Raw genomic sequence first — 10,476 nt, 5'->3', positions numbered from 1 at the left:
CCACCCCCATTTTACTTTTGAAACCTCTCTCAGCTAGGCTACCTTCTGCCTGACACTCCTTGCAGACCCTCATCACTTACAATACCTTGGTTGGTCTCCCAACTACAACTATCTCCCACTCAACTCCTTCACTTCTTCCTCCACTCAGCTATCAAAGTGGTCCTAAAGCTCAGGTCTGACTGTCATTCTAGCTGGTGAAGTGGACATCATGACTGTCCTGGAATGAAGGAGCTGTTTTTGAGTCATTTCGGTCTTCATGACCTCATGCAATACTGAAATAGTTTGCCAATTTCTTCCCCAACTCACTTTATAGATGAGGAACTAAGGCAAACAGACTTGCTCAACTTTACAGAACTAGTAAATGTCTGAGGTCGAATTTGCATTTATGAAGAGGAATCTTCCTGATTTCAAGCCCAGTGCTTTACCACTGCACCACCTTAACAAATTCAAATCCAACCTTGGACACTTATCAGCTCTGTGGTTTTGGGCAAGTTACTGAATTTGTTTCAGTTTTCTCATCTGTAAAATAGGCATAACAGCATCTAATTCCCAGGGTTACTGATAGAATCAAATGAAATACATATAAAATACTTGGCATAGTGCTGCACACATAGAATGTTCTAGATAAATGCTAGTTATTACTATTATTATTATCATTATTATATTATTATATAAATTACAGTGACCCCCCTATCCTCTTCAGGATCTGATATAAAATCCCATTTGACATTCAAAGCCTTTCTAAATCTGCCCCTTCCTTTTCAGTGTTCTAACATCTTATCCTTTTCTCCTACAAACTTTTTGTTTGTTTTTGTGAGGCAGTGGAGTTTAAGTGACTTGCCCACAGGTAGTAAGTATCAAGTATCTATATCAAGTATCAACTGTCTAATGCTGGATTTGAATCCAGGTCCTCACTCCCTGGCCTGTGCTCTATCCCATCATGAGGAGTAAAAGTGCTGACTTTTCAGAAACATAGTGCTAAATTAGGTCTAAGCCATAGGCCTCAGTTTCTATTTCTCAAGAATCAGGTGAGCGTGAGAACCCAGATCTCTGGCTAGAAAAATTATGTCACCCAACCATATAAGGTGTAAACAAAGACAGGCAAATCTCCCCCTTCTCTTTGGACCATCAAGTTTGAGCAATTGTTGTAAGGGTCAGCAGAAAAGAGGAGGAGAAGGGGGTTGTGGTTTTTGTGTTTTTTTTTAACCCTGCTTCAGCTTCTGTAATTCGGCTTTTCCTGCTCTCTCTTTCATGGAGAGTTAGGAACTGCATGGCTTCTTGCAAAAATTAAATTTTAACTCTGCTGCCACTTTGAGAGAACTCCAAGTAGTCATCCACCTAGCCATACTTCCAGTTTCACTGTTACACTGACCTCCCTACTATTCTCAAATAAAATCTTCCTGCTCACTGAGCATTTTCACTAACTGTCCTCCATTCCTGGGTTCTTTCCTTCCTCATCTCTGCCTCTGGGTTTCCCTGACTTGCTTTAAGTATCTGCTTAAGTTCTTTTTTTCTTTTTTCTTTTTAGATTTTTGCAAGGCAAATGGAGTTAAGTGGCTTGCCTAAGGCCACACAGCTAGGTAATTATTAAGTGTCTGAGATCGGATTTGAACCCTGGTACTCCTGACTCCAAGGCCGGTGCTTTATCCACTAGGCCACCTAGCCACCCCCTTCTGCTTAAGTTCTACCTTCCAAAAGAAGCCTTTCTCAATCTACCCTAATTCTAAGTGTCTTCACCCAATTGATTATTCCCAGTTTATCTTACTGTATAAGCTTGTTTGTACATAATTATTTTCATATTATCTTCCTCATTAGACTAAGATTCTTGAGAGCTTGGGAGTCTTTTGCCTTACTTTGTAACTCCAGCACTTTTCCAAAAGTCTGGCAATGAGAGGTACTTTATAATATTTATTGATTGGCATAGGCATTAAGTAGCAGAATGTAAATTTGGACTCTAGGTTTCCTACCATAAATTCCCCAGTCCATTGTTTATATCACTACACAATGTTGTCTTTCTTGTCCCCACCTTCAGTACTATTTAACTGCTTTCTTATAGGGACTGAGTTGCCCCAAAATAATTTCTGAGTGTCTCTAGCATCAGTCCAGTTTTGAACTGCCAACCTGACTTCTATAAATTGCTCAATTCCCCAGTCCTTCCTAGACCCAGCTCTTACCTTTCTTTCTGCAGGCTTCTTTCCTCTAGAGCAGCCCCCTTCATTTTTTCTATTCCCTTGGCCTCTCCTCTCCCCCTAAAATTGTCTGCCTCACCCTGTCCTTTTTTCCTTAGCAAAACTTCCCATTTATCCTTTCTAATCCTGTTATCATAGGATTATAGATTCAAAGACTGCTGGGTTGTTTTCCCAAAACCAGACTGTAATTGCCCAAGGTTTGGAGCTGACCCCTGGGCAGGGGTTGGGCCTGTTCTGCCTTTCCCTGCCCAGTTTAAAAGAGAGCTTAGCAAACCTTCCCCTCTCCCACACAAACTAGGGCCAAAGAAAATACAGAACAGGTTACCCAGGTCAGCTGCAGGTCATCTACATAACTATCATCCTGTTCTACCCTAGACTGAGCTTGTCTCCTTGGAGTCTAGCAAGGGTGGGGATGGGAAAGTTATGATTTCAGAGAGGTAATAATAGCTGATATTTATACAGTAGTTTGAGGTTTGCAAAGTGCTTTACATATAATGTACCATTAGTTCTACAACAAACCTGCAAGGAGGTATGCACCTAACTGCCTGTCTTTAAGCAAGTTCCTTAATGTCAGAGACTCAGTTTCCTTATCTGTAAAAGAGATAATGAATAACACCTCTCTTAAAGGACTTGAGGATTAAAAGAGATAATAATGTATAAAGTTATTTACAAATTTTAAAGGTCCACTTATATGCTATTATTCCCAGTTTACAACTGGTTTAGACTGTGAAAGAACTGAGATTTGATAGATCTTATTGATGCAAAGTCCAGTGTTCTATCCATCTACTTCACCACATTGTTTGCCAAATTCTGATAGTATTATGCTTCAGTAGGGTTAGTAGGAGCAAGAAATCAATCCAATCAACAAGAATCTATTGTCTAATGGCAGCTGGGTGGCATAAAACCTCAACCCTGGAGTCATAGGCACCTGAGTTTGAATTCAGATGTGTGACCTTGGACAAGTCACTTAATCCCATGCTTGCAAAAACCTAAAAAAAATCTATTATATAGGTGCTAAGACTGGTGTGTGTGTGTGTGTGTGTGTGTGTGTGTGTGTGTGTGTATGTGCGTGTGTGTGTGTGTATGCTGAAAATGCAAGTACAAAGAATGACTCGATCCCTCCTTGGAAGGAATTTACATTGTAGAATTAGAGAATTCCTTGACAGCCTTTGTACTGTAGTTATGAAACTATTTGGGGTTTTCTTGGCAAAGATACTGGAGTGGTCTGCTACTTCCTTCTCCAGATCTTTTTACAGATGAGGAAACTGAGACAAACAGGGTGAAGTGACTTGTCCAGGGTTACATAACTAGTAAGATTTGAACTCAGGTCTTCTTGACAGTTTAGATTGCTGTTTATTATTGATCTTTGAATCCTAGTGTCTCCCTAACATTATACTTTCACATAATAGCTGTCTACTCAATGTTTGTTGAAATGAACTGCTGGGACTTCCATTCCCATTGTACCCAGTTAGATGGACAAGCTGTATCTATTCTTTTCTAAGCATACATAGTCACTTATTATTGTTGGTCTGACTGACTATACAGCTAAAGTGGATGGCTCCACCAAGCATGTGGAAAATGACTTCATCTTTCTCTCTAGTGTATTCTTTTTTTTTTTTTTTGCAAGGCAATGGGGTTAAGTGGCTTGCCCAAGGCCACATAGCTAGGTAATTATTAAGTGTCTGAGGCCTGATTTGAACTCAGGTACTCCTGACTCCAGGGCTGGTGCTCTATTCATTGCACCACCTAGCTGCCCCTCATCTTTCTCTCTAAACCTGCCTTCCTCAGACCTCTATTTCAGTGAATAGTACCACTATCCTTCTAGTCATCCAGGTTTCTACCTTTTGCCTTTTCTCTCTTCTCATTTCACAAATCCAGTCAGTCCTGTATCTTCAATATTTCTACATCTAGTCTGTCCTCTATTCCATCTACCCAACTACCCTGGTGATTATAACAAACTTCTAACTGGTTTTTCCTGCATCTGGCTATCCCATTTTCAATTTAATTTCTACTGCTGCTCAAGAAATGTACTGTTGTGCTCATAGCACTCCCTTATTGGAAAGCTACCTTTTGCCAATATACTAGAGCAGAGGTGGGAAACCTTTTTTTTTATACCAAGGTCTATTTAAATATATATAATGGCATTTGCCTGTTATATTTGGTCAAATATTTAATTAATTCACCCCTAAAAAGCTCCTAAATTTATTGAATTTCAAATCCTGCCTTCAAGCTGTGGCAACAGCACCAGACCAAATTATTTCAGGGACTGTATTTGGACTGGGACTAGATGTTCTCCATCCTTTTACTAGATGTTCTCCATCCTCTGACTTTCAGAATTCTTCTAAATCTTTTCCCTACTTATAAACTTAACTTTATCTCATACAACTCACTTTCATATTTCCTATGTTCTAAACAAATTGGGTTACTTATCACTCCCCATTCTCAATTTATCTTCTCAAATCAGTGAATGGCAATCATTTATATGGCAAAATAAATATAAAAATGAGTCTGAGTCATTATCTGAATTTTACATTATACTGGGGGGATGAGAAATAATAAAATACAGATAAATAAATAAATAATACCCATTTTATATAACACACACACACATACCCCAAAGTGTTTGGGGGAGGGGACTCTAATAATGGGGGAAATTAGGAAAGGCTCTTGAAAGAGCATTACTTGAGTTGATTTTTTTGAAGGGAACCTATGACTGTAAGAGCTTAGAATGAAGAGAGAGAGAGCATTCTAGATCTGGGGGGTAGTAAGGGTATAATGTGAGCACAGGGTAAATTTCTAGTGTATGACAAGGAGGGGAACCTGAGATAGATTAAAAGTATTTATTAATAGAACCAGGCAGGGATAGAATTGTAACAGAGAAAGAGTCATTTGTGGCCTCCCTTTTCCCCCATCATGGGGCAACAAACTAAGTGGTGGCACTTAGGAATAGTGGGATATGCTCTTGAAGGTTGAAGGTCCATAACTTCTGAGATCAAGGGTTTATATAGTTTTCATTCTAAGGGTTGGCCTTAACTGCTGACACTCACATCTATGGTGAGGCAGTGGGGTCAAGGAGCATGGACCAATTGTAAAATGTAGGGCAAGTAGAGAGGTTCTAAAATTAACTAGGAGAACCTATAGATTTTCCAACTAGAAAATTCCACCTGGTAAGGTAGAATTAAAACTATGTCATATCAGCAAGCCATTTCTATGTAGAATTGGGTTAATTTTAACCTTAAGAATACCAGAGTTGTGTAGTCAGATGGGGCCTTAAGAGAGGGAGACCATAGACTCCTCTTTTTTATTCAAAGTACAAAGGCAAAGAAGAGAAAGATAGACTGTCATGAATGGGGGAAAAGCAAATAAGCCAGTTTGCCTCAAGTATAGAGTGTTTGAGTTATTTGTGATTATCCCAGAAAGATTTGCTAGAGTCATGTTTCACCATAAACAAAGTCACTCTGTTAGCTCTAACTGGTATGATTGATTAAGTCCTGGGGTCATTATACACTCTATTAGATAGATTCTGGCAATACCATCATGAAAAAAAATGATATATTTCCTGCATTCAAGGAGATTATAATATGGTAAAGAGAAGATAGAAAGTGATCTAAATGCACAGGAGAGATCAAGAGCATGAGTTTTCAAGAAGAAATGGTTCACTTCTATTTGTAGAAGTTAGGGAAACATCTAAGAAATGTTTGTTGATTTGGTTCTTCAAGAAAGAGAAGGATTTCAAAAAGCAGAGATGTGGAGAGAATATACTCCAGGCATTGGGATTTAACTTGTACAATACAAGAAGCTGAGAAAGAGTAGCATCAATCAATTAATTAATAAGTATTTATTAAGCATCTGTTGGGTACCATGAACTGGGCTAAGTACTGAGGATAAAAATTCAAAGAAGGAAGCAATTCCCATTTGAAAAGAGCTTATATTCTAGTGCAGGAGACATTGATATAAAAATATATACAGCATAAATATAAAGTGAATGAATAGAAATAATGCACAGAGTTCTTGGAGAAAAGGCATTAGCAATCTGAGTTACATTCTATTTCTAAATTTTTTTAGTTTTTTCCAATTACATGTAAAGACAATTTTTAACATTCATTTTTTTTTAGGTTTTTTGCAAGGCAAATGGGGTTAAGTGGCTTGCCCAAGGCCACACAGCTAGGTAATTATTAAGTGTCTGAGACCGGATTTGAACCCAGGTACTCCTGACTCCAAGGCCAGTGCTTTATCCGCTATGCCACCTAGCCACCCCTAACATTCATTTTTTACAAGATTTTGAGTTCCAAATTTTTCTCTCTTCCTCTTTTCCTTTCTTCTCCCTAAAATAGTAAGGAATTTGATATAGGTTTACATATATGCAATCATGTAAAACATTTCCATATTAGTCATGTTATATAAAAAGAAACAAAAGAAATGAACTACAAAAAAATAAATTGAAAACAGTGTTCTTTGATCTACATTCAGACTCCACCAGTTCTTTCTCTGGATTTGTATAGCATTTTTCATCATGAATTTTTTGGAATTGAATCATTGTATTGCTGAAGAGAACTAGGTCAACCATAGCTGGTCATTGCACAATGTTGCTGTTACTATATACAATGTTCTCTTAGTTCTGCTCTCTTTACTCAGCGTCAGTTTTTTTAAGTCTTTCCAGATTTTTCTGAAATTCATTTCTGAGCTACATTATTTAAATTGAATTTTTATTTTATTTTTTCCAATTATATGCAATGGTAGTTTTTCAACATTCATTCATTCTTTTTTTTTAAGTTTTTGCAAGGCAAATGGGGTTAAGTGGCTTGCCCAAGGCCACACAGCTAGGTAATTATTAAGTGTCTGAGGCTAGATTTGAACTCAGGAACTCCTGACTCCAGGGCCGGTGCTCTATCCACTTTGCCACCTAGCAGCCCCCTTCAACATTCATTCTTTTTTTTTTTTTTTGCAAGGCAAATGGGGTTAAGTGGCTTGTCCAAGGCCACACAGCTAGGTAATTATTAAGTGTCTGAGACCAGATTTGAACCCAAGTACTCCTGACTCCAAGGCTGGTGCTTTATCCACTACACCACCTAGCCACCCCCAATATTCATTCTTTTGCAAATTTATGACTCTACATTTTTCTACCACCCTCCTTTCCCTTTCCCCTTCCCCAAGGTGCAAACAGTCTGGTAAAAGTTGTACATATCATTTGTCTTTAACATATTTACATATTAGTCATTTTGTGAAAGAAGAATTAGAACTAAGGAGAAAGGGAAAAAGACATGAAAAAGTGACTATAGTATGCATTCAGATTCCATGGGTTTTTCCTCTGGATGTGGATGGCATTATTCATAAAAGGTCTTTCAGGTTTGTGCTTGATCTCTGAACTGCTGAGAAGAGCTACATCCATCATAGTTGATCATCTCACAATGTGTACAATGTTCTCCTGGTTCTGCTCCCTTCACTCAGCATCAGTTTATGCAATTCTTTGCATGCTGCTCTAAAGTCCAACTACTTATGATTATAGAACAACAGTACTTCACCAGCATTCATATACCATAATTTTCTCAGCTATTTCCCAATTGATGAACATCTTCTCAATTTCCAATTCACTGCCACTTCAAAAAGAGCTGCTATAAATATTTTTGAACATGTGATATAGGATATAGGTCTAGTTAGTATTGCTGGGTCAAAGGGTATGATCAGTTTTATTGCTCTTTGGGCATTGTTCCAGATTGTTCTCCAGAAGGCTGGATCAGTTCTAAGCTAGATAGATAGATAGATGATAGATAGATAGATAGATAGATAGATAGATAGATAGATAGATATAGATATATCTATAAATATATTTAGTTTTTGCAAGGCAATGGGGTTAAGTGGCTTGCCCAAGGCCACACAGCTAGGTAATTATTAAATGTCTGAGGCTGGATTTGAACTCAGGCCCTCCTGACTCCAGGGCCGGTGCTCTATCCACTGCACCACCTAGCTGCCCCCTCTGAGCTATATTTTAAAAAAAAGAGAAGGAGAGAGTATGAAACTGGAGGGCAATCAGTAAGTAGTTGAGTTCTACTGGCCCAAATATTCAGAGAGCAGTATGAATTAGTGCAGGAAAGAAAGGTTCGTACCAGGTTGTAGAGGGACTTGTGTGCCAGGGTAAAAAGAATGTATTTTATTCAGGAGATAAAAGGGAGCCATTGGAATTTTTTGACTAAGAGAATGACTGGATGAGGTCTTTGAATTAGAAAGATGACTTTGGCTTTGTTATAAAAGGATGACCTGGAGAAGAGGGAGACATAGAAAACTATTAATAATCTAAACTGAAACGTAGGGACAATACCTCATTCTCCCTGCAGGTGATGCTACTCAGCCGGTCATCACCATGAGAAACCTCTAATGAGAAAGAAGGAGGTATCTGTGTATAAACATCTCTCTCTATCATAAAGTAGGAGTTGGGATAATTGAAAGAAAGGAAGCCCAGCAGACTCCTGGTGGTAGAGGCCTCCCTTTAGGCAGAGAGAATGCTGATCCCTACAGAGATCATATCTGAGACTAAGGAGGAGAACTCCACCCCCAAACTCTATTCCATTATTAGAATGAGGCAGGTGATTGTCCATTTGCATTCAACCCTAAACTTGTCATTTCTACAATATTGTGTTAACTCCTAAACTTGCAGGAAGGATATTGACAAGTTCTCATCAAGGGAGATCAAACCATATCTGTCTCATTTTAAGGAAGTAGAGGTATTAGGTCTGAGCCTCCAAGTCAGTCCTGACTCCACAGCTAGCCTTTCTGCTAAGAAAGACAGCTAGATGGTGAAGTGGTTAGAACACTGGGTCTGGAGTCAGGAAACCCTGAGTTCAAATTTAGACTAGACATTTATTAGCTGTGGGACCCTGGAAAGTCACTTAATCTCTCTCTCCTCAATTTCCTCAACTGTAAAATGGAGATAATAGCAGGGCCTATCTTGCAGGGTTGTTATAAGGATCAAGTAAAGTCATATTTGAAAAACACAGTACCTATCACATAGTAGGTACTCTTATATAAATTCTTCTTCTTTTCTGTCACGTAAAGTTTAGTGAAGAAGAACTGTTTCTGGGAGAAGCTATGATGCTATAAGATATATACCCTTTCAAAACAAACTACATCACCTTTCTGGTGGCTTGCTTCAGAGGCCCTGAAGGGAGTTACTGGCTGAATTTATGTCAATCCAGACAAAGTAAGTTATTTAGCAACTGAGAATGAGTAATGTTCAGGAGACACAGACTAGATCAAATTGACCTAGATCTCCAAAGGGAATTGTTCATTAGCATGTATAAGAAAATTTAAAATAAACTTATAGATATGTTAAAGTAGTCCCTATTTCCATTGAAATGTGTATTTTAATTATGTTATTATCCCAAATCCAGTGATTTTTTTGACTAACATTTCTAACACATTATATATATAAGGGTACTTAAGTTTTCCTTCTATCCCTTCTACTTGGATAACTTTTCTACTTGCCTTTAATTTCTCTTTAAGTGAAAGATCTATGATTTACTTAGTCTAGGAACTCATAGGGTGAAAGCATAGGTTTAAAAGTAGGAAGAAGTCAACTCCTCCATGTTACAGATGATGAAACTAAAGATCAAATCAGTTAAATGTCTTAGCTATAGTCACAGAGCTAGTAAGAGTCAAAAGTGGGATTTGATTTGTTCACCATTTCAGTTGTGTCCAACTCTTTATGACCCATTTGGGGTTTTCTTGGAAGAAACAATGGAATCTCCATTGTCTTCTCCAGATCATTTTACAGATGAGGAAACTAAGGCAAACAGAATTTGCCCAGATCACACAGCTATTAAATGTCTGAGACCAGATTTGAACCCAGGAAGAGTCTTCCTGATTTGATAGAATATTTAAATAATGCTATCTTGGAAAAAGAAATTGAACAAACCATAAATGAGCTCCCTAAGAAAAAATCCCCAGGGTCAAATGGGTTTAAGTGAATTCTACCAAACATTTAAGGAGCAATTAATCCCAATATTATATAAACTGAAAAAATATAGGTAAATAAGAATTCCTATGAAATTCCTTTTATGATACAAATATGGCTTTGATACCTAAACTAGGGAGAATAAAAAACAGAAAAAAAAGCACAAACAATTTCCCTAATGGATATGAAAAAATATTAAATAAAATACTAGCAAGGAAATTATATGGTATATCACAAAGATCATATCTTATGACCAAGTAGGATTTATGCCAGGAAGGCAAGAATGGTTCAATATTAGGAAAAGTATCAGCATAATTGACCATATCAATAATTAAAACT

At 37.8% G+C, this 10,476-nt stretch overlaps 1 protein-coding gene across 4 annotated transcripts in view; it reads left to right on the top strand.

The window, feature by feature from the left end:
- EXD1 (exonuclease 3'-5' domain containing 1) overlaps window positions 1–6,369 on the top strand; it is a 331,232-nt gene extending 324,863 nt beyond the window's left edge. For all 4 annotated transcript variants that reach the window (XR_012478122.1, XR_012478121.1, XR_012478120.1 and 1 more), the window contains one exon: window positions 6,305–6,369. The gene's annotated coding sequence lies outside the window, so the exon portion shown is untranslated. The remainder of the gene's footprint in view (window positions 1–6,304) is intronic.
- The last annotated feature ends 4,107 nt before the right edge of the window (window positions 6,370–10,476 follow it).

This window comes from Macrotis lagotis, chromosome 4, assembly GCF_037893015.1.
Source record: "Macrotis lagotis isolate mMagLag1 chromosome 4, bilby.v1.9.chrom.fasta, whole genome shotgun sequence".
Taxonomy (NCBI): Eukaryota; Metazoa; Chordata; class Mammalia; order Peramelemorphia; family Peramelidae; genus Macrotis; species Macrotis lagotis.
This window is presented reverse-complemented; position numbering and strand designations above follow the sequence as displayed.